Genomic DNA, 25626 nt, shown 5'->3' with positions numbered 1-25626 from the left:
GCATTCCAGCCGCGTGCGTGTGTAGACATTCTTCACGCAGAGCGTATTCTATTACAACGACGACGAGCGCTGGCGAATGGGCGAGAAAGCCGGCTACTCCTCGCGCCGACGACGCCGGCACAAATGAGCTTGGAATGCAAAGCGCGGCGGATGCGCGAGGAGGACAAATAAACCGTGAAGGTAAAGGCACGCTATCGCAGCGCCGGAGACAGCCACGCACACGCGTAAGCGCACACGTGCGGGAAATACAAGCAAGAAACAAAGCAAAAGGCCGAAGACGAGCCGAGACCGCGGCCTCATCGCAACACACGCGGTTGCCTATTCAATATTCAAGACACACGCGGCTGCCGAGCAAAAACCAGTCGCTTCGAGATGCTGCCGCGAGAGCTGACCGGTTCGCTACTCTTCTGCCGCTATGCGTTCATATTTTTGTCCCATTAAGTACCGTGCAGCTTTCTATAGGGGCTGCAGGACCGCACTGACAAAGGTTGTCATTCTTAACTGCGTTGTGACCGGTCTTTGGCCTCGCTATAATCTAATTATGCGTAACACCTGGCTGGCACCATGCCGGGCTTCCTCTACGCGCACTTGGCATTTCAATGTGTGTAAAGGGATCGGGTAGAAATTTCGCAATGGCTGTTTATATACGCTAAAGTGTATTCGTAAGAATAGGTGTCGTTCAACCATGGTAGCGATGCTGTATAGTCTTGTCGGAATCAGCCACCCAATAAGAACGAACACCGCAGCACAAGCACAGCGCAAAAGACGGGCACAGGATGCAAATACACACACGGCGCAGGGTGTGTCTTTAAAACAACAATAAAAGACCCTACTTGGAGGACCTATAGGCCACAGGCAGTTTCGTTCTTCAAACAGTTTGCTTTCATCTCAAGGAAACGCTAAGGTGCGCCCACAACAACCAGGCAATTCCAACACCGCGTCGTGCACGTAAACGAGCCGAAACACCTGCACGGGAGTACCCCAAAGCGGCTAATGATCTGAATACTTATGCGTGTTCAAGCTTACATCATAGTGCATGATTTTAGCGAGATGAGAACTACGTGCTGCCCGTGTATCTCGTATGGGTGTGCGTGTGCATATAATACACCCGCTGCAGCAATCCGGCATGCAGCCTGCGGTTCCGGCAGCGAAGCTCCTCGGCCGATGCGCAGCGTTTCAAGGGAAACGGATCGAGTAAACAATCATAAACGCATATCGAGCGATGCGCCTCCCGCTGTCTTTTCGTATGCAGGACCTGGCGACTTCGAAAGCACTGCACGTTTCTTCTGGACAAGGTTTCTCTCTTTTTATCTCTCTTTCCATTCGTTCATCGGCCTCCTTCACAGACGCTGCGTAGCGGCCGACGTTGTAGACAAATATAAACTGATGAAAACAAAGATAGCATGGTGCGGCCTCGTAAACTGATGGCTATACATCTGCCCACGATAGTGATAAGGCACGTAGCTGTTGCAATAAAACGAAACATGCACGCGAAAGTAAAGCGACAAACATGGCAAGTCAGCTGGGCGAAAAGCTTCGATCGGATATCCTGACATTGCAGGAGAAACTGTTCAGTTCTGGGAAAAGAAAAAGATAAAAATAAATTAATAGAGGACTGCGTAAGTTTCTGTTGCTAGATAGTTGCCCAGAAAGGATTGGAAGACCATGCAAGCTGCCTGCCTCGTCTTCTAGCTCCAATTCATTTCTCTATTTTATCTACGCACCTTCTTTAGCATTCTATCTATTCAAGCTGTTACACAGCTTCGTATTCTAGCACGCACACTCTCGTTAGCTGAGTGTAATAGTGCACGTGCAAGGCGCACCAAACTGCACAAGATAAACCCTTCGCTGCAACTCCGGCCTCCGGCCAGACTGCACCAACGCGAAGCGTCTGTTCTGTGTCGTTTGTGGTTGGGGGTTGCTTTGACGAAAGCTTATGCAGCACTAATTGGAATGGCTGAGAGTTCTGCGTGTGATCTCTGCAGTCGCGATTGGAACATTGACCACCTATTGTACCAGTGTCCTCAATTTGAATTGCAATCTATGTCCAACTCATTCAGGAAACTAGACGATCATCTTCGGATGAACAGGCAATACTAGAACACCGTCACCACCGATCATCTGCTCAAAAGGCAATGAAGGCACTTTTGTGCTTTCTGGGAACACCTGGTTCAATTGTGCGAGCGCCTTTGACTCTGTATAGTACTACTGTTCACGCCCCGTCTCCCTTTACCTCTCTCTCTTCTTTCTATTCCTTTTCTCCCTCCCGCCAGCCTAGCGTAGCCAACCGGTCTCTTGGCTGGTTAACATCCGTGCCTTCCGTTTATCTCTCTATTTCCCTCTATGCAATTTCGTCTTTTCAATAACGGCTGTCTATTTTACTCTTAGTCTCAGATAAGTCCTCCTTGCGCTCTGTTGCTCCGACCGGAAACTTGAATTCTGAACAGAAAGAAAATATAATGATGCTGCGACTAACCAGCCGGAATAAACCGCCTTCATTTCCATTTCTGAATTGAGAAAGTAGTCGAATAACGCCTGTGACTATAGCACCCGAACAACTTTTACATTCTTCTCCCTCAAGTTCTCAAACCCAAAGGGATCACTGCTCCTTTGCGCAAAAAAGAAGTCGCAGTCTGGTTGGGGCGCTCCGCAATCCGAAAGTTCATTTCGAATGCTTTAATCGACCAGACTGAATTGCCAGGAGCAGCGCGGACTTAGTACAGTTAACGCGGGGCAACGCGCAACGCATCTAAAACAAACACACGTTTCTTTCTCGACAAACGCACACGCAGTTTCTACGTCCGGACTGTGCTCCTGTGTGCCCGTAGCAACCACTTGTATCGCCCAAACATACGTAAAAGCGTGAGAGGGGGGGAGTCGATTTCACTGTGTTCGTGCGTTATTCCAAAAGCAGGCATAAAGTGCTGCTGGCCAATCCGAGCTTTGCGTGTCGCGAAGAAAACACGAAGCTTTACCATAAGGGTAACATGATCATGCGTACAGACTACCATGCCCAAGTTAAAGCGAGGTCTTATAAGATAAAAATATGGATGAAGAATTGATATTAAAAGGAAGGAAGGAAAACAAGAGCTGAAAGGCAGAGAGGTTAACCAAATTAAGTGTCCAGTTGGTTACTCTTCACATGGGGATGTGGTAAGGGGTAGAAAGGATGAGAAAACAAGATATATAAAAGAAGTTGATCGTCATTTTGCACATTTTATAGTTTTTCAATGAGTACTGTTTCCCTTAAAAAGCACACTAGCGCTTTTAAAGCAGTTTGTGCCAAAGTCGGCTGGGACCAGGGTCCGAGATATTCAAAACGATAAGCAGAGAATAGCATGGAAAAGAACAATAAAGATTCCGGCAGCCTTAGAAAATCTCTGCAACGACGCGGAATGCGCGCACAACCCGAAAGGCAGCAAACCGGCGCGTGATCGCGCACCCACGTAGTACAGCGCACACAAATACGCGCTGCGATTAGAAGAGGAGGAGGAGAGCTGGCGCTGTAATCCGAAAGTTTGAATACGTAAACGGGCGTTCAGTATGTGCGTACGCGCGAAAGCCACACTGTAGCAAAAAAAAAAAAAAAAAACGCTGTGTATATGCTCTGCTAGGTAAACTTTGACGTATATGGGCCGCAGGGCCGATGAGCTTGAACTTTATTTTTCCTTCTTATTTCTCGTAATTTTTGCACTAGCAGCTCTGCATTGGTACAAACAAGGCGAAACGTTATGCCAAAACCAGCGCGCGTGAGAAAGCAACCGAAACGCGAGCGCGGTTTTCTATACACGAAGACCGTACTGGGCTCCATGAAAGAAGGAAAGAAAGAAAGAACGATACGAAAAGAAAATAGACAACAGAGCCTGCTGCTTTCCAGCAGCGAAAAGCAGCGGATCGGCGCTACAAATCGCAGCGCAGGAGGGGAACAGGGTGAAGGGGGTAGCAGGAGGGAGGACCATCATTTCTCCCGTTCGGAAAGCCTTCGCTCAACAAATCTGTCCGGATTTAGCGCTGATCAAACAGCGTTCCGGTGTGCGCGCCGGGCACGCGTTCGCTCTCGACAATAAGGGCAAGAACAAAGCCCTCGCTCACTCTACCGCAATAAAAAAGCAAAAAAGAAAATAAAAATAAGAAAGCTGCGGACATCGAGACGACGCAAAAAAAGAAAGAAAAGATGGACGCTCTTTTAACGCTTGCTGTGGTGTACGGAAGAGGGAAAGTGACGCGTATATGGACAGATTTACGCGGAACACGCAAGCACAGAAACACGCGAATTCTTGCCTCCCGAATCATTTCAAGTGTTGTAAGAAAGGCGCAGTTCGGTTGTTTCGCTCGGAAAAAAAAAAATATTTAAAGAAATTAAGCGCGGATTGATTCAGCTAGTATAGAGCTCACGTGAAAGGTCCTTTTCTTTTTTTCGGACGGAATGCTTACTTGAAATAATTTACGGAAGTGATCACAATCGCAAACCGGCAGTGTGATACCTGCAGCTTGTGGCCGGGTATGAGGACGTTATCAACAATTGTGATTTCGACGCTAAATTTAGTTCAACGTTTCGTCCAAAGTCATACTTTCGACAGGTAGTGTAACGGTCATGCGTGGAACAAACAATATACCTAATTCGCAACAATGTAAATATTAAATCATATTGTGAGCAAATCGGGACACCTAGAGGAAACACCACTGATACCCCCCCCCCCCCCCTTCTTTTTTTCGTTTCTTCTAGAATCTCCGCTCTATGCATAACAAATTTCGCCACGCGTGTGCGAAGAATCAGATAAATGAGTCTCCCGCGGCCACGGCCTGTTTTTCTTGAGGCGCGCGAAAGATTTTCGCCGCTTGCTTTGCCGTAAATCTTTTTTCCCTGGCGCCGCGAAGTACAGCCGCCACCTGCAACTCTCATTAGGACCCTCTCCTTTCGTCGCCACCGTTCTTCGCAGCGTAACAAAGCTCCGCTAGGCGCTAAAGAAGCACGCGGTCGTACCCGAAGACGGCCATTAGCGAAGAGCCCCGTCGACCAAAGGGACTTCCCCACGCCAATATTGCCGCACTAAACAGAGAGAGGGAGAGAGAGAGAGAGAGAAGGGGGAACTCGGCCTCCAGCGACGCATGGGCTCAGCCCCAGTCATCGAGGCGCTAGAAACGAAAAGGAAACGATAGCCTGCCCCGCTCTCTGCTCGAGTGTTCTCGCAGCCAACGCAAGGCTGAGAGATAAGAGAGCGCGATAACAGCAGGGCAGCAGCCCGCACACCACCGCGGCAAACGCTCCGCGCCGCCGCACGCAGCGGTGCCGCCGCCGGGAGCTACAGGTGTTCGCGAAACTTCCCCCTCCGAAACGAGAGGGTGAGAGGGGCGCGCGCGCCGTTCGGCAGGAGAGCACGCGAGGGGTTCGCGTACGCGTGACGGACGACCTCGGTGCTTGGCGTGTTTTGGTGAAGCGCTTTGCCGAAGCGAGTCGGCGGAGAGAGATTTAAGCGAAACTAAACAACAACACAAATGAAAGTTGCCTACTTGGTATACCTGGTTGGTTGTGACTTGCTTCGCTCGTCCCGAGAGCGTGGTTATTTTGCTGGAGAAATACGTGAGGTTTATACAATGTTACGTGCAACGGACGCAACTGTCCCGAGACATAGTCGCTCATGGTGCGATGACAAGGCGAGAGAGGTATTTCATAACTGTTGTTAGACAAGCTCGATCACTACTACTTACAAATCGTTGTTCTCGTATTTTCTTTTGTTATTTTTCTTTATTAATATAGCAGCTTGTTTGGCAGAGAGGGTAGCGGTTAGCTACAACCAAGCATTTTAAACATCTTAATTATTTTTCTTTCATTCTTTTGGATAAAGAAATAAACACACGTATTAAATCCGAAACACACAGTAAATCTGAAATGCCTCAACAGATGTCATTTCAACCTAAAAGCAAGCTGTGTCTTTTAAATAGATATCTTCGCGTTACAAAAATCAACGGTCACGAGACCCTCATATTGCACGAGGTTCACGGGAAGTAATACCCTTCAGGTACCTGCGCTACCCTTGTTCGCAATGTGTCAGTGCAGTGCGCCCGATTCTGAAGGAAGCGTAGCTTACACGACGAACTGCACTTTCGACACGACTCGATAATTTATCTTCATGGACGGCAACGCCTTTTGATCAACTAAATCACTTAATTGCGGCATTTAAGCATAAGACCAACTCAGCGTGCCTCGTAACCACGCTTGTGCGCTGAGCCACAAGGCAGAAATTATTTTACAGTGAAGCTGTTAAAGATATTTTCCCCAGGATCATGTCCGAGTGTAGACACAAAATCCCGAAGGTAATGTAATACAGGGCCGACCCGCGGCGGAGGTGAAGCAGGCATTAAGCACTCTCGATACATGAGCCGATCCCGAAGATAGGGCAACACCGCGCCGACCCGCGGCGGAGGTGAAGCAGGCGTTAAGCTCTATCCATACGTGGACCGATACCGAAGATAGTGCAACACCGGGCCGACTCGCAGCGGAGGTGAAGCAGGCGTTCTCTATCTAACGTGGGCCGATCCCGAAGATAGTGAAATGCCGGGCCGACCCGTGGCGGAATTAAGTGCAATAAGGGGCCCACATACACAGCTTCACTGGTCATCCTTCTTCACAGTGTGGAAGGGCACCGAGTTTTCAAACAAGCGCTATGAATAAACTCACCTCGCGCGCACAACCTCACGTACTGTTGATTGTCATAAAAAATCGGGCAATCGACGAGTTGATGCCGGAAAAGCTGCGTGGGCTGTTAGTATATATATATATATATATATATATATATATATATAATATCACATAGGCGCAGGAATCTCTAAACACTTTCTAAACGCTGCCACCACGAATGTTACCGTTGCACTGCAGCCACCTCAACCATTATGAATGTACCGATCCAGTTGCAGCTAAGCAAGAACGCAAGTGGCACGGATGAAATGACATCCTCTAAAGCCGCAGAGGAGTTCATGCAAAAGATGAGGGAAGCCTTGATGAACGAGCGAAATGTAGGTCAGGTCATTTAACGAGCAGCTTAATTGAGGGCTTCATGGAGATGACTTCGTTCGATGCGACGTGACTGCCTCGTGCAAGATATACGCAATCGCACTAATTACGTGCCTTTCATTATCTCTCTCTCTCTCACACACACAAGCACACACACACGTCTTTTTCACAGAGTTATGCATTCTTCAGTAAAGGCCCGCCATAAACGAAAGCGTCTGTGGCGGCTATGACGCATGTTGTTAGAGAACTTTAGCCCCCGCCGTGGTTGCTTAGTGGCTATGGTGTTGGGCTGCTGAGCACAAGGTCGCGGGATCAAATCCCGGCCACGGCGGCCGCATTTCGATGGGGGCAAAATGCGAAAACAACCGTGTGCTTAGATTTAGGTGCACGCTAAAGAATCCCAGGTGGTCAAAATTTCCGGAGTCCTCTGCAAAACGGTGTGCCTCATAATCAGGACACGGTATTGGCACGTAAAACCCCATGATTTAATTTTTAGAGAACATTATCACGTTTATCGTACGTATGCTGCAAGTGAAAGCGTCTGCAGTGATCATACGCTCACAATAATGATGTGTGGTTAAGTATAACTTTATCACGTTTAGAAGTTTCTCCTTTCCCTTTCAATATATCTCTCCAGCCCTGCTAAAGCTGGCCGAGCCAAGAGTGCTAGTCCACACTTGTTTAAACCAACGCAGCGTTTTTTTTTTTTTCTTGTTTCTTTTTTTTACATCTACAGAAACATCTGTCTGACAGGCTGATCTGCGTTAAGATTTACTTAATACTTGCAGAAGCATTCTCTGATACGCGAATGATGCATAAATATAAGGAATGGAGTAATTACCCACTGGTAATCAAGCTATATTTTGCATTCACGTTAGAAAAAAGAAATCGTAGTGGTAGATACTCGCTGATTCTGAATTCGTACGTGAAGCGCTTGACCTATAAAATGGAATAATTCGCTTGGAAACCAAGCGAAAAGGGCTCAGCAAACGGACCCTGATATGGAAAAGACGCAGAAATATGTCACTAGCTCAATTCTTTCACTAAACTAGTGCGCGTACGCGCGACACGGCGTATGACAGCTGTTCGCAGACAGCGCGCAAATGAATGAATCTACCAAAGAGAGAGAGCGACCAAAAAAAAAAATGAGGAAGGGGCGGAACTAGTTCCAGTCCACCTTGATGCCCTTGATTAAAGGCTACAGACGGAGAGAGAGAGAAAGGAAACCACCGGGAAACCCGTTCTTAGAGGGCAAACATCGGAACTTCGGGGACGGCTCCATAGCCGAACCACCCTTTCCAGTTTTATTACGCAACAAGACGTCGATGGGCGAGGAGAAAAGCCGCCAGGCTGAACCAAAACACGACAGGCACGTGCTAAGGCAAAGCGTAGAAAAGCAAGAAGAAAACGAAACGAGTCGGCACTACAGCTGCCCGGCTACAGAAGAGGACATCGGCCTATTGCATCGAACGGCAAGCATCCAGGCGAGCTCCGATACCGTCGGTGGACTGGTTGGAACGATGATTCGTGGCCAAAGGAAGCGTGTATCAAATCTTGGTTCGAAGGAAGAATGGGAGAAAAACGAAACAAGAAAGGAGTGTGTACAACACCCTCTAGCTGTGTACAGGTAGGATTATTAACGTTGCACTTTTCGGAATGAAGCGGCCCTCGTACCGGAGATGAGCGCTTGGCACGGCCAATAATGATTGCCAGGCGAAGTCTTCGTGTGTCTATAAGCCGTAACGAACTCCACAATTAACTTCCCGTCGGCAGCAACGTTTGCGCTAACCTGGACACTCCGTTATAGGATGATGAAAAAAAAATATTACGGTTTCTATGCAAGGATACAATATTTATCAACAACGAAAGTTAATCGGTGACGGAAATAAACGTAAAAGCGCTTGAAGAAGCGAGTGTGGTTGACTATGGTATAGCACGTGTCAAGTTTGAATGACTATTACGCACCTTGTGATGCCGCGTTCCTCTTCTTTCCCAGCAGAAGCTCGTTGACTGTAGTGGTCTTTGACGAACAGTTGAAGAGATATTTAGGGGCCAACTTGCACAAACGAAGATCGGCTCGGACACACACTCTTTGCAGGAAAGTTCACCGGCGCGTGAGCGAAATCCAAAGGGGTAGGGGTTGTTGAAATGCAAGGTGAGCCGAGACGGGACCGTTCGCTCACGCTACGCGGAACGGGAGTGAGCGTCGGCAGGCCAACTAGCGCTTACTACACCTGGACGAGGTAACAAACCGCACGACACACACAACTTAAAAGAACCGCGACGCGACGTACTCGACGCGCACCAGCGTAAAATGTTGTTGAAAAGAAAGCAGCGCTTGGGAGAGTCAGGAAGACCGTGTGAGTATAAAGTTGGCGTGCGTGTAGCAAACTGCCACGCCGACTTTCGAAGGTGGCGGGGGCTTCGCAAGCGACGCACGACGATACGACTGGGACCTTCGCCGTCCGAAGGCCGTCTGCAAACGACCGCGTCGGCCTGCCCCAAGCAGACGGACGGGGCGAACGCCGCGGCAACGCGAAGCGGGGAACGAGAACCGGAACTGCGTCACCTTGCCGGAAGTGGCTCGGGTCCGCCCGACTGGAGCTCGCCAAGGGGGGGAACCGGCGCACCGCACTGATGGAGGGGCACGGCCACGGTGGTCACGGCGGCCACACGGATCATTGGACGCAGCATGAGCCAACAAAAGTTGGCGCGCGCGTAATACCAAAAGTTTGCGTAGACTGTGAAAGACCTGTCCTGCTCCGTTAACGTTGGTGATGAGCTTTTGCTAACGAAGTCCCTTGCTTCGAGCGGTGCTTTGTCGGGCATTCTGGCTGATTTAGCAAATGAAGTGTGCCAGCGAAGACGTGTGACACTGTTTAAAACAAAAGCCGACCTCCGTGGATGACAAGGCTTTTAATTCGTTCGAACTGTTTTTCGCTGGCCGTGCCTTCGTTGCCATCAGTAGCCGATGCCACTGCTTACGAATAATTCTTGCGCAGAGCAATGCGGTACGGCTAGAATACGTGTAAGCCAGATATGTCGTAGAATGAGGTAATTCGAATTATCCAAAAAAGAAACTGTCGCAACTGCGAATCCACTATGGAGTGCTTGCTATATATGGCTCATTATTATTATTATTATTATTATTATTATTATTATTGTTATTATGTGTGCGCGCCTGTGTATGTGTTGTGTGTGTGTCGGCATGTACTGTTCTTCCTGTGAATTGTTTTGCTGACTGCGCCTGCACCAAGACCCTTGAGGTAATTCCTGGGCCCATTAATAAACACCTTTGATTGATTGACTGAGTGATTAATTATTGCTTTTTTGAATTATATTCGCCTGCAGCGTTTTTGTTTTCTTTTTCTTTTTGGATTTCAGCGCATGCGAGCGCCAGCACTCGGAACTTAGGGTTGTTCCTGGGCACGTTAAATAAACATTATTATTATTATTATTATTATTATTATTATTATTATTATTATTATTATTATTATTATTATTATTACCAAGACCACTAAGTTGTTCCTGGGCACATATAAAATATTGCGTGATAGATTGTTTGATTGATTTTTATTCGTTTGTTGCGCAGTCTTCTTGCACAAGTCCCTGTCCTTGAGCTGGATTATTTGAAGAGGCGGACATTACTAGCACGACAAATCTAAATACATATTCATATAGTTAAGACAATTCACTAATTGCTTCTTAATTAACTTTCGGCACATATTACGATTTACGAATTGTCGCCGGTGAGCTTGAATACGTAGCCACTATATATGAATATCCAGGATGACAGCAGTTTCTAGATATCATTTCCCAATGCGTGGAACGAAATACAAGGGCGTTCCATTTACTTTTGTGCTTCAATGCATAAAAGAGCGTTTTGTTAAAAAAGTAAATGAAACAACCGTGCACTTTTACTTCAAGTTTGATCGTGCATATCTCCAAGCTAGCGTCATTCTGGAAGTTCATTCCAAATGGATACACCTTGAAAACTCAACGGCTACAATTAGTAAATTGCAATATGTGCAGTAAGGCACTTCATTCAAATGGTAATTAATGGATCTTGATTAACTACTACAATATGTGTTTCGATATCTTGTGCAAGTGATGTGCGCCTCTTTATAATCCAGCTGAAGGGCTAGAATTATGTTAAATTTGAAAGAGGCTATTTTTAAAAATGCGATAAAACTTAATTAAGATGGTCACCCTTTAGTTCAGGGTTCATTCCCTTTGTTCTGTACATGTGTAGATAATCATTCCGTGTAATTAATTTTCTTTTACTTGTGTATCGTCGTTTTATTTTCCCAATATATTTGCTTCTCTACAACAAAAACTTTGTCTGCCACATTTGTATTTTCTGTGCATTGCGTATTACTACCACAACAACAACAACAGCAACAGCAGCAGGAACAACAACAGCAACAACAACAACAACAACAACAATAATAATAATAATAATAATAATAATAATAATAATAATAATAATAATAATAATAATAATAATAATAGTAGTAGTAGTAGTCCGCGGTGAGTACGTTGCCCTAGCTAACGCGTTGTATTCCCACGGGAGGTGACCTTGATGCAGCTCTCGTGATGCCACGGACGCTGCTATCATCTTCATAAATGCCGACCATTCTGCTGACTTTGGCGACAATGGGCCAACTCGTCTGAAAAACAGCATTCACCAGCAGGCTACTTAAGCCAGTGGACAGCGGGGATTCTTCGCAGTCACTGGCGACTGAGTTGCCCCAGCTAATACGTTGTATTCCCACAGGTAGGGCGTCATCCGGGTGATATCTCCCGACTTTGAATTTGCCACGGCCTGCACACTGTGTAAGTCTTACCTCCATGACAATGACAGAGTGTATTACCTACCACAAGTCACTGCCCGATGATGGCAGATTCATGACCTGCTTGAGTTGTACATTTTCTTATCGTTTGGGTCAAAACTGTTCTGGAATTGCGTCAAACGCCTTTAACACAATGGGTACAACAAAAAGAGACTTGTGCATAAGCAAGACATGCAGAACGGGAAAGAAAAAAAAAGGAAAGGAACCCACAGATGGTGCCAACTCTCAGTCTGATGCTGCCGAGGTCGATGAATCGGCATCGCTTTCGGAACTACACGATATAAAAAAAAATTCTACAATGCTTACCGGAGCTTCATACCAAGGTTGATTCCCTGCTCCTTTTGAGAACATAAGTGACCACATGAACCCCAACAGTTCTAGAATCCAAGAGCTCGGTGAATTATGTCTCACAACAATACAATTCTGTTCTCGAAGAACTAGAAGAAGCCAAGGAAAAAGCGTCTTTTCGAGATGCAGAAGTATCTGCCCTCAGAGCAGCTGCACAGACGCAAACCGAACAGGTAGAACGGATACAAGCCGTACTAAATGACAGTAAACAATACAGCCGCAACATGAACATGGAAATCCATGGTTTCAAAGAAAAAGTGGACGAAAACCTCAAGGAAGTCTTATGTGATATCGCCGGAAAGCTAGAAGTCCAAAGTTTTTGCCTGTCGGAAGTTGGAACGATTCATCGGCTACCGGGCAGGCGTGGCGCTCATTCCTAGGGTTATTGTGTGCTTCACTTCCATTGCATCTAGAGAAAAGTTGTTTGAAGCCCTTGTAAGGATTGAGAGGTCAATCCCACCGCTCGTAACCAGTTGTCAAGATTGGAGCCAGGCATGAATTAGATGGTAGCTGGCCCATGCCGTCGTCCAACTTATCCATGCTGAGGACGTTGTTGAAGGGAAGGACTGCTTCTCATCGAGAACGAGGAATATGGGTTTATTTACAGTATCTACATAAGGACGTTGCATTTCATCAGTCTAGCATGCGCACACAGTACACTAAGTCTACTGTGTGCCTGCGCACACAGTAGACTTAGTGACGCCGTTTGGCTAGAGAGTGACGGTGGCTTTTCAGATAAAGTCGACGCCGCTCTCGCACCTGGCTGGCAAAACTTGCACCTCAGCAGGCCGCCCTTAACACCCTCAGGAAGTTTCCAAACCTTTGCGAACTTAGAAATCGCTAAACAATATTTTTTCAACGTCAACGTCACAAGATTGAATCAAGATTTATTCTGGCGTGTAAGGACCCGGGCAAAACAACATGAGTATAGGTTTGCTAGGATTAAGCGTGGCGAGATTTATGTGAAAAAAGACCGAAACCTCGACCCTTCTTCGAATAAACAGACCGGCAGACTTGGATCAAATTATGGAACTACTATGGCCAACAGCTGCAGCCAGATCCCAAACTTTGTCTTCTAAGGACACATTTGGTCACACCTCAGAGAATGAATTTACTGTCGCAAACACCGATATCAGAAGCCTTCGAAAAGACTGGGAAGAACTTAAGCTAGTTCTCACATCGGGAATTGGATTTGTTGACGTATTTGTCGTGATAGAAATCAATGTTTCAGACGCTTGTCAGATGCCGACGAAGGCGCGGAATCGCTATCATTGTTAGATATACGTTTCACGTTGCATCCATTGTTGTGAACTTCGTCCATGCGGAATGTGTAGCGCTAACGATAATGCCACGTAGTAGTGACGGTTAATGATGCAGTCGTAAAACTGCGAATGACAATAACTAACTTTTTATTTGGAAAACTTGTGCCCACAAAAGCAAGTTACACTCAAAGCACCAAGCGCGTCGGCTTTGACACACGAGTCATCGAAGATTCCTGAGTAATCGGTGATGCCCGCGTTTCTTCCAGCAAGTTTTACACACTTCGCGTTGCACTCTCACTCAGATTACACAAGCTTCGGTGACAACAGAACCATCAATAACATTCGAAAATGTTCCGATACATGCGGGCTAGTCCCGCGCAGAGCGATAGAATTTGTTAGGCGGTGAAAAGCGCTCACCTGTAAAAGATAAACAAGTCCACGTGTCAATATCTTGCGGTACTCAGTGTTTAAGGTTGCTAGCTCTGTATCAGCCACCTTGCAAGCGTGTTACCCGTTTTCTTCTGCGACTCGAAGAAATGTTGATCTCATGGAATTCAGTGGAATAATTATTTTTGGTGAGAGACATACATATAAAGGCGGCATACATATACATTATCCCTCAAAAGAAAAGTGTATAACAGTTGTGTCTTACCAGTACTCACCTACGGGGCAGAAACCTGGAGGCTTACGAAGAGGCTTCTACTTTAAATTGAGGACGACGCAACGAGCTATGGAAAGAAGAATGATGGGTGTAACGTCAAGTGATAAGAAAAGAGCAGATTGGATGCGGGAACAAACGCGAGTTTTGACATCTTAGTTGAAATCAAGAAAAAGAAATGGGCATGGGCAGGACATGTAATGAGGAGGGAAGATAACCGATGGTCATTAAGGGTTACGGACTGGATTCCAAGAGAAGGGAAGCGTAGCAGGGGGCGGCAGAAAGTTAGGGTGGGCGGATGAGATTAAGAAGTTTGCAGTGGCAACATGGCCACAATCAGCACATGACCGGGGTAGTTGGAGAAGTATGGGAGAGACCTTTGCCCTACAGTGGGCGTAGCCAGGCTGACGATGATGATGATGATGATGATGATGATGATGATGATCATACATATGAATACCTTATGTTTCACGGTAGGCTCTGTATATCCGATTACTTGTCCCTCTTGTCCTCGTACGGTATTGCGAATACTATAACCGCTCCCACCCGGGAAGAAATAGTTGATGATCATGTAACAATGTCATGTTTAGACCATATCGCTTCACGTGCTCCTAACTACTCCTTTGGTTCTTGTGTTATATTGCAACGTTTTGCGGATCACTATATCGTCGTTTGTCGTTCGTCTCCATCTTTTTCAATGTCAACTGCTCGCCGAACCACCTACACCTAATAACTTATCTACAGCATTATAACTGACCAGAGGGTGTTAGACATCCTAATTAACATTTTTATTGGATGGCTATAACTGATTCAAGTTCACCAGAGAAGGTGTAGGGTATCTTCTGCGACTAAATAAAAAAATCCTAAACATTTCTAAACGCGTCGCAATGCAGAAACGTAGAAAGGGCATAATGCGCGCCATCTCTTACAGAGACATGCTCGGGCAACGAAGCAAACATGCCTCAAAAAAATAAAAACCTACGTCTCGAGTACAAAGCCGCAAGAAATAGGGTAGTTGCTTTGATAAGATGCACAAACTGCCAGTACTCTTTCGAAAAATATTAAGCAGTCACCGAGGAATGCCGCAAAAAGCATGGTCACTGGTAAATTATCTACGTGGCAAGAATGCCCCAAACATGTGCCCAATTTCATGTTTTCCAGGTGGATCGGTCGACGTCGCAGATAAATTCAACCATTTATTTGCACTGGCCTCCGAGTACGCATGTTCATGCCAGGCCGTCCAATACACGCTTAAGGAATCCCTTTCAGAGTCCGCATTTCTACCTAGAACTTAAGAAAGTGAACTCCATTAAATCATTTTTCAGCTTTAAGCGCAGTAGGCCTCCTGGAATCGACGGTTTATCAGGGAATCTTCTACAAAGGAACCTTTACAGCCTTATACAATATCCTACTCTTCATGTTGAACAATTTTCTATGTACCGCGCTTATCCCGAAAGAGCGCAAGACCACAATTAAACTAGCTTTTAAAAGAGGGCAAAGGGATGACTTGAAGAACTATCGATCTAGTTCTATACTACTTGTACTTTTTCACATTATTGAAAATTTTTTGAAAACCTATATTAGCTTTTGCTGAAAAATTTTCCATTTTGTCGACTTTTCCATTTTGTGCCACCGTCGTGGCACGGTGGGCCCTTCTGGAGGAGTTCTCAGATGTACTGTTTTCAGCTCTTTATCAAAATTTGTTTAGCATTGCTTTATTTTTGGACACATCTAAAGCTTTCGATGTAGTTCATTACGGGATTCTATGACAGAAATTATATTCCAGTGGTTCTAGGGGTCCATTTTATGATGCCCTCCAAAACTATCTCGCAGAATTGTCACAAGTAGTTGTCTTAAATAAAACGATAAATGTAAGTGGTAAGCTTCCATTGAAGGCCGGAGTTCCCAAGGTTCCATTCTATCACCTTTATTTTTCAATATATTTAAATTCAATATGTTTAAATATATGCAATAAAGATTTATCTCGAGTTCTTTCAATATGTTCAATATTCCAATAGGCTGACGACACTGTGTTGCTGTCAAAACAGTTTTCGTAGAACATGGCTATCTCGAATCTTCAGAATAATGTAGACAAGACAATGACTTGGTTAATCATTATTAATTAAGCTTGGTTAATTATTATTAATTAAGCTTGGTTAATTATTATTAATTAAGCTTAAGAATACAACAGCCCAAGTTACGCACATGATCCGGCGAATAACAACCAAGACAAGAGGCATGGGGGAGGCGGACACGCTTCGGCTTGTCCAAGCCTTCGTCGTGTCTCGAATAACTTACGCTATTCCATACGCACTACTCAACGAGACGGAACTGAAGAAAATCAACACAATGATCAGAAAGGCATATAAGCAGGCGATGGGCCTGCCAACCAGTACTTCCACAGAACGCCTACTACGACTAGGTGTGCACAACACGGCCGAGGAGCTGATCGAGGCACATTTATCCAGTCAACGAACAAGGCTGGCGGTTACGGAAGCAGGGAGGTCCATTCTCTTACGCCTGGGGCTCTCTGCCCCTCTGAGCCATCCGCCGCCTGAGACTGTGAGCTTACCCCATGCCATCCGGAGAAACATCACCGTACGTCCTCTACCTCGCAATATGCACCCAGTGCACCACGCAGAGCGAAGGGAGGCCCGCGCCCTGGCCATACACAAGCGATACGGGACTTTACCCTCTACAGCCTACACGGACGCGGCTTCTTACTCCAGACACGCAGCCACAACAGCCACCGTAGTCGTCAACACAGAACATCGGAGCAGCATTTCACTCACACGAAACAATCCCCTCCAAGCCGAGGAAGCGGCCATAGCCCTCGCGCTCTCCCAAACAGAGGTTGAAGTCATAGTGACCGACTCCCAACAGGCGTGCCGCAACTTTGCTAGCGGCAGAATTCATACCACTACGCTCCGGATCATCAATCAAAAGCCGCCAACGAGATCAGTCATGATCATCTGGGCGCCAGCTCATCAAGGCATTCCTGGCAACGAGGTCGCCAACCACGTGGCTCGAGATCTGACCCACCGAGCCGACGCCGAGGAATCTGAACCCGAGCGCATGCACCCTCTAGTCTCTTACCAAGACATCACACAACACTACAAGCTCACCCGCAGAACATACGCACCCCCACACAAGTCACTACCTAGAGAGCAGGAGCGATGCCTCCGAGCTCTACAGGTTAATACATTCCCCCACCCAACCAGAAATCACCTCATAGACCCTACAAAATTCTCTCCGCAATGCCGCTTCTGCGCAGAGCCCGGGTCCCTCAGGCACATAGTAGGGGGTTGCAGAGCGGCTCCATTAAATCCTCCGGACCCTTACCCCACTAACGAGCTTTGGGAGAGAGCCTTGGCCAGCTCCGACCTCGAGGATCAGCAACGGCTGATTGCGAGGGCCCAGGACGCGGCCCGAGCTCAAGGCATCCTGGAATGAGGACGCCTCTCCAAAGCTTCATTCACCGAATAAAAAAGTTTATTCTCTCTTGGTTCGCTGATAATTGTCTAAAGGTTAACGCCTTAAAAACCCAACTCGTTTGCTTTAGACACCCGTTAAAACAAACAGCAATTGATTCACAGATTTTCCTGCACATTCACAACTGTCATTCCTGTCGATGCGTGCCGGTTAACTACGTGAACTCGGTAAAATACCTGGGAGTATTCTTCGACAGCGATATGTCATGGCATAGTCAACTGTCACATATGTGCGATAAGCTTAAAAACGCTCCGTGGTTATTATTTCACATTACATCTACCGTTCCGCTTCAAGTAAAAAACAAAAACAAAGAAGACATTGCGAATGTCTTGGTCTACAGCACTCTTCAATATGGGATTACCGTTTTTGCTTTCTGCCCCACCCGATGGCAAAACTATTTCGATTCTTTGTTAAAAAATATACTAAAAACATAGCCCGCAAAAATTCGTCAATCATAAATGGTAACATCTTCTCAGCTCTTGGCCTTCCATGCTTCTGGACTCTGTTTGTGCAAACTGTGGTGCTACGGCATTTTTGGTTCAGTGATATTAAAGTATGTCACACAGCCCCCCGAAGCCTTCGTAGTAGTGTTCGCTTTGTAGTTCCGCGATGCTCAATGAGATATAGAGAAGCTAGGCGTTGTGTTTATGTGCCGAACATTTTGAACGATTTGCCAAACGAGGCATTCTCCATTACATCAAAAAAGGTATTGAAAAACATGATTTGTGCACTGTAACATGCTTGCTTTAATATTTGGAAAATATGCATGTACCGTCTCGGTGTCGATTGTTGATTCTTGCTCCATGATTTGTTCCTTGTTCATTTTAAGCTTCCTAACTGTTAGTCCTCCTGCATTATATTGTTATATGTCGATGCTAAAGTAAATATTGCACGCTCGTTCGCTGATTTTGCCGGGCCAATTAATAATAATAATAATAATAATAATAATAATAATAATAATAATAATAATAATAATAATAATAATAATAATAATAATAATAATTATTATTATTATTATTATTATTATTATTATTATTATTATTATTATTATTATTATTATTATTATTATTATTATAGCATCGTTTTTACTTGAAGCTCCTTCGATCTTTTCCGATATACATGCATGTGAGTGAAGATGGTGTATAACAAAGCTGTTGAAAGTTACAAACTTATACTTCATTTGTTCATTTGTTTATTCTGTTGTACCTCGAGTACTCGTCAAGGAGAGAGTTCTACATGAGAGGTGGTTGTAATGATGGTGTCAACAAAATTTAGACGAGATGACAGCCTTGGTGTGCGTGTGGTTAGATTGAACGACGCTGCCCGAATGAAGCTCGTTCCAGTCCATGGCTGCACATACTGCGATGTTCGAGCAGGAGATGGACTACGGATACACTGGTTTGTAGTGACCGATACGACTTGATACGAAAATTGCCGCGCGACTGGTCGCTAGAGGCACTTTGAGTGTATTCGGGGGCTTCTTTCACGCTTGGAAAAACACCTTTATATAGCACCTGTTAAGCAACAGAGAGCTCTATCGGAATTTTTTCATGTTGCTTTACAAATTTCTGATCAACACTTTTCATGTAATCATAATATTTGATAAGTTGATTAAGACTAATTATGTAGTTAGGCGAAATGCAAAATATAATCTGAGTTTCTCCAAGTGGCAGCAAACAACATTATCTTGGTTCTGTTCAGCTTCATGGCATTTGCATATATTAAAATCTTGGCGCATGGTAGTTGAGACACCCTGTATGTGGTGTTATGCATCTTCGAGACTGCTGCTGGATAACATTTTTTATTGCGTGTACTGGATGCAACAACACAGTTGAAAATCAGGATTATTATTATTATTATTATTATTATTATTATTATTATTATTAGTAGTAGTAGTAGTAGTAGTAGTAGTAGTAGTTGTAGTAGTAGTAGTAGTAGTAGTAGTAGTAGTAGTAGTAGTAGTATTTCAGGGAACGAAGCACCTTGGAGTGTACTTCGATAGCTCCTAGAGTTTCTCGCCCCTGTTACGGTTGGCGTGTAACAACCCGGGCACAAAATGATGCTCGAAAGACCCTGCTCAACCGAAACGGAGGATCTAATTTGCTATGGTTGTCTCGTGTGGATGCCGGTTTGGCAGGCACCCCGCAGTGATGACAGGCGCCTATGTGTATGTGCGACCAAGGGAATAACCCTTTCCACGAACTGTTCAACTCTAGGGGAGAACGCTTTCCGTGACCCAACGTCGCCTAGAAGAAAAGATCAGCCGCCTACGATCCCCAACCCGCTTGTTGCCGCCAGCGGAGGGAAACACATGCGAACGTCACCTGGGAAAGGGATCAGCCGCCCATCCACAACAAGACTCAGTGCCTGTCACGTGACATTAACGTGAGCAAGATCCCGCCTACGATTTTAGGGTGCCTAAAGGGGCCCCGCAACGTACTTTTTCACTTCATTCATTCTCTTCTTCTCATCCTTCACCAACCATCGAATAAACAGTGCATGTTTCGCACTAGAAATCGTCTCGTCCAAGCCTGGTCGCCATAGTCTACCGAACGCCTGCATCCCGCCGACAACGCCACGCTACCCAATAGTACTGTTCCTGCATGAGCATATACAGGAACACTACCCAATAGTAGCGCCGGTTGAGGTTCGAGAACCAGGCGTCGCAACACCCCACGCTCAACAGACGAGGCAGCGTGAACTTCGAATGCTTGGCACAGTATGTCGGGTGACAAGAGACTTCAGACAACTTGGGCCATTTGTAACTTTATATAAGAGCGTATGCCTTCCAGTTCTTGAGTACGCCTCCGTGGTTTGGAGCGGCACTTGTAGGTCAAATTGGGAACTTCTCAAAAATTTGAAAAAAAAAATAAATAAGAAATAAAATTGACAGATATATTTAAAAATTGATTGATTCTGTCAAAAGCCTTCCATCTCCATAGAAGCTAACAGACACTCACGTTACCTACCCTCACCTGCAGACGCAACAAATCGGATTTTCTTTTTCTTCACAAATTATTACACGTAAAAATCTGCTGCTCGCACTTGCTTTCTACTGTGCGCTGTTACATTCCGCCGAAAGCACAAGGAAAGAGTGCGCCTTTCAATCTTCAGGTTTTTGTGACCTAAAGTGCACGCGACATATAATGCCCATTCAGAGTGCCTGGATATCTTCATGCCTAATTTTAATATTTTCCTGGAAGGAGTTGCAGAGGAATTTCAATAACTGAACAAAAACTCTCATATCTGTCATGTGTTCCATCATTCTGCAATCCTTTTTCTGTTTCTCCACTTTTGCTTTGTATTCTCTTCGTGACACATTTTATGCTCTTTTAAAATCCTTATTAGCGAAATTATTATTCTTTTTTTGTGCGTCTGCGCGCGTGTGTGTGTGAGCTTCCATCATTCTTCCTGTGCATTGTTTTGCCTAGTGCGCCAGCACCAAGACCCTCGAGATTGTTCCTGGCCACTTTAATAAACACCTTTGATTGATTGATTGATTAGTCATGCAGTACGTTTCAGCATCAACAAGATCACTGAACCATATATTCACTGAACTAGCCAGTAAGTTGTACGGAAAAAAATATCTACAACAGCCGGCGAAAGTTCCAATCAATCAATCAATCAATCAATCAATCAATCAATCAATCAATCAATCAATCAATCAATCAATCAATCAATCAATCAATCAATCAATCAATCAATCAATCGTTTATTACAGTGCCCAGGAACAGCTACTGAGCCTTCACACTGGTGCACTTAAAAAGTTATACACGAGACAAAATGTACAGAGAAGACAAATGTGGTGGACAAAATAATATGAGATAGAGAAACAAACAGGGAAGCAGAAAACGAGGATGCGGGTGTTTAAAAAGGTAATGATACAACATTAATATCTGTATTTATACGAAACACAGGAAATTAAGTATGAAGTATATCAATACAGGTACAATATTTATTACATGTTATTTTGGAGTCGAGCCATAGGACAGTCTCCAATGCAGGAAGGCAGGGCAGAAAATACGCAATTTAGCCTGGTATACTTTTCCGGCACGGAAAATTGCACGTGATTAAGAACCTTTGCGCAATGTATAAGGCCGGGAACCACCTTATAGAGTAACAGGAGGTCTGGTTTAATATGCCTTGATCTTAGAGGTGTGAGTTGACGTATATTTGAGAGGGCTGGACTATGGTCGCCACAACGGCAAAAGCAGTGCTTAAAAATACAAATAAATGTATTCTATACGCATTAACTGAGGTCAGAATTAGATTTGCACGTTCCACCCCAAATTCCACAGGCATATTCTAGTATGGAAGGTACTCAGTAGATTACAGTTTCTGAAAGTCAACAGGTACGTGGAAGTCGGGTGATATACGATACACAATACGAGAGCGCAAAGTCCACGCTGTTTCATATATTCAGCGTGTGAGGAGAAGCTTAGCGTTTTGTCGAAGTACTCACGAAGATCTTTCATTTCATAGATTCTGAACAGTGGAGTATTCCGAAGGGCGTTTGGAAATTGCACATGCTGTGTTTTCTGCATATAACTTACTACCATCGTTTTGCAAGCATTTAGGAGCTTCTCATCGTTTCTGCACAAGTTTGAAAGTGAACAAACGTATTATTCGGAGGTCAATGCGGTTGTGAACACTGTCGTCAGTCTTGAATAGATTTAAGTCGGCAACTTATAGAAGAAATGAAGAGCGTTGAACTGCTGGCGAAATGTCATTTATGAATAGTGGGAAGAGACGAGGGCCAAGAACAGATCCCTGAGAAACTCCGCTGGTGACCACATAGCTAATAGAACTCTGTCCATTAATGCTAACGAAGCACGACTTATTGCCTAGGTAATTTGATACCAGGGCAGTAATGAAAGAAAGGTATGTCTATTCGTGTGAGCTTTGTAATGAGGAGCTCATGGCAGACTACATCAAACGCTTTGCTTAGTTCAGAGTAAAGAACGTCTAATTGGCCCCTACTATGTACCAGACTGGAATCATGGGTCACAAATGTTACCAAGCTTCTTGTTGTGGAGCGCTCTGATACAAAGCCATGGTGTTCATCTAATAAAATGTTCTTAGCACTATCGGGAAGCAGGAAAGGCCATAATAATATTAATGGATGGATGGAAAAACTTTATTGACAGCCCTGAGATACGCGATTATAAAAACAATAAACTGAATTTAGGTTGGAAATAAAAATGGAAAAATGGGCAACCCCGAGCTTTGGAAAAATAAAAACCAAAAACGCGGAGCCTTAATTATATTCAGCAATATGTTTCGTTATAAATGAAACAATTTGATATGATTATGCATGTGAATAGGGGCGCTATAACGTAAAACTATTCCAAACTTTTCTATTCCAATTCTGCGATCAGCCCACCGCGATTGGTCAAAAACTTTTTCGGATCACCCCCATTCACCTGTCTGTCACGCGACGTCACAAAAACAGCGATAGCTCCCCATCTGATATGACGTGTATACACTGAATATGTATAATTATACCGAACAAAACGAAAATAGTTATTTCTGATTCGACGCCTTTTTGCCATAAGCCCTCGGCTATTGGTCAAAAGTTTTCGGGCTACACCCACTTCACCTGCCTCTCGCGACGTCACAAAACCGCAAAACCTTACCGCGTCAAAGAGACGCGTACGCGTTAAAGATGCATTAATATGCCGAACAAAACTGAATTTTTTTCTGTTAGCCGCAGGCTTCCCCGTTCCGAAAGGAATAAAAAATGGCTGACAGCCGATCTCTCCGGCACTGGCTACTCGCCCCTGCCGGAGAGCATGGGTTTATTTGAGTGTAATAAAACTTTTTGCATGGCCGTGTAGCGTTTCCGAGAACTTTCGGCACGTTTACGGCCTCGTTCTGCCAACTCTTCTTTTTTGAGGAACCATTTTAGCGTTATTCTTAAGCTTCCGTTGCATGCCGCCGCGATTGTCGACGAGTCACCACAAGCTAAGTAAGAGAAAGCGGACCAATCGCAGACGCCGGCACCACCCTCTTCATCTGGTTATCGATATTCAGTGCAGTGGCTCGGCCCCATTGAATCCCTCTCCACTTGAGTTCTGCTAAAACAGGACGCCGAAAATTTGTCGGGAAATGAACGATCACTGGCGCGAACGAGATCGCTGCCATAGGATGTTCATAGCATAAGGTCACATGCCGAAAACTATTTAGTAGATGTTTCTCCGTCTCAGGAATGGAGACGGGTGGACATCGCGCTTCACAAAAAGTTCCCATTGTAGGTGGCATGACGATCCATGGTTCACAGATCTAGCCAGTAAGTGTAAATTTACATGCAATAATTGTGGCGCAACATCATGATCATGATCATGATCATCATCGTCGTCGTCTGCCAGCAATTCTAGTATCATCAGATGAACGACTCTTTCAGTCTAGCTTACCCATGGCTTGCTCCTCGACACCAAGCGTGCGCAACTAGTGGATGAAGGCAGCCGAGCCTCTTCCTCCCGTAAATTACATCTACAACGTTTTGCTGTCCAATCTTATTGAATGCAGTTCGCTAGAAAGACATGCAATATTTCTGTCATAGCACCTGACATGCATATGTAACATTTTCGTGATTATTTGAAAATAATTTTCACACAGGACTTGACTGATTTCCAGGCGCTTTGCTGCGTGCAGTGTTGGATCTTGAGGACAATCCCAATTGCTGTCCCCCAGATTTTTGGACCTTGCTGTCGGGTGCGGGAGTTGGCCGAGGTTGAGGAGGACTTTGAGATGAAAATCTAGACGTTTATTTACATTATTTACAGTGAGAGTACAAAGAAATTAACAGTCATAAAAGTCATTACGGGCCGGCAGCAACTCGGACGCTGCGTCCCGTGGCAAGAAGCTCGAAAGAGATGAATCAAGGAATGCTCTCTTGCTGCTCCCGGTCTGTGTCTTTTAAGCCCTTTGGTGTCTCGAAATCACGTCGCGTTCGGCCAATCGGCGAGCCCGCTCAGGTGACGCCATTTTCGGCCAATCGGCGAGCCCGCTCAGGTGTCGTCCTTTTCGGCCAATGGTAGGCGCCCGTGCGATTGTGTCACACCCGGCGCACAGGGTCGCTCCTTGGGCCCCAATTGTCCGAGGGCTTACTTCTCTCTGCGGTATTGCCATCCTGACTTGCAAGCGCCGTCACAATAGGCGGAAGGGGGCGACGTTTCAGTGCTGCAAAGCAGCTTTGCTCAGGCCCTGCGTTACCTGGAACCGTGCTAGGCTCCCGCTACACTTTCGTGAAGAGTCAAGCAGTGAATAGCTCCACCTGCGGCGCACGAGGTGGGGGACGCCAACTCGTTTGCACGTGCCGCGCCTCGGGAACGGGGTAGATGTGCTTCTGCGCTCCTTAATTAGCTGTGAGGCGATTAGATGTGGTCTGGTGAACTCGAAGTAGGCTCAGGAAAAGGTCCCGTATCTAACAGCTGACAGTGTTCCCTCTATCTCGCTTTCCTTTTTCTGTTCCCCATTTTCCTTCTTCCACTGTAGGGTAGCAAACCGGACGCTCGTCTGGTTGACCTCTCTGCCTTTCCTCTTTTTCCTATCTTTCTCTTCGTGATAATTTTTGTTGTTTTCACTGTTAATACATATATAGTTCTCTCGTAAGAGAGTTTAACTATCGTCGTCATCGTTGTTGTCCTTTTTAATTAATAGCCGGTGTGAAATGTCGTGCGACTTTTTCCTTTTGAGGGAGGTGTGAGTGGTTGTTTCGCTCCTTTTTTCTTTGTATGGTTAGTTTGGGATAGTTGGTTTGTTAGCGGTAAAATTTCCTCTTATTCATGGATATTAAACTGAGCTGTACTGTGGGATTGCGTGTAACATCGCCACCTCAGCCGTCGCATCAAGGCTTTGGCCTATAAATTAGCTAGTTGAACAGACAATCTGGGTGCATAAGAACTTCTGCGGTACATTTCACGTGTCCGCACTGACAGCACCATATATATATATATATATATATATTCATGCTGGTTAAAGAAAGGGAAGAATAAAAAC

At 45.3% G+C, this 25626-nt stretch overlaps 1 protein-coding gene across 2 annotated transcripts in view; it reads right to left on the bottom strand.

The window, feature by feature from the left end:
- The window catches only part of LOC126542193 (uncharacterized), a 258073-nt gene extending 248535 nt beyond the window's left edge, over positions 1 to 9538 (bottom strand). For both annotated transcript variants that reach the window (XM_055077066.2, XM_050189144.3), the window contains exon 1: positions 8978 to 9538. The gene's annotated coding sequence lies outside the window, so the exon portion shown is untranslated. The remainder of the gene's footprint in view (positions 1 to 8977) is intronic.
- Between the last annotated feature and the right edge of the window lie 16088 nt (positions 9539 to 25626).

Source organism: Dermacentor andersoni, chromosome 2 (genome assembly GCF_023375885.2).
Source record: "Dermacentor andersoni chromosome 2, qqDerAnde1_hic_scaffold, whole genome shotgun sequence".
Lineage (NCBI taxonomy): Eukaryota > Metazoa > Arthropoda > Arachnida > Ixodida > Ixodidae > Dermacentor > Dermacentor andersoni.
Note: the sequence above shows the minus strand (reverse complement) of the source record. Positions and strands in the feature narration are given on the sequence as shown.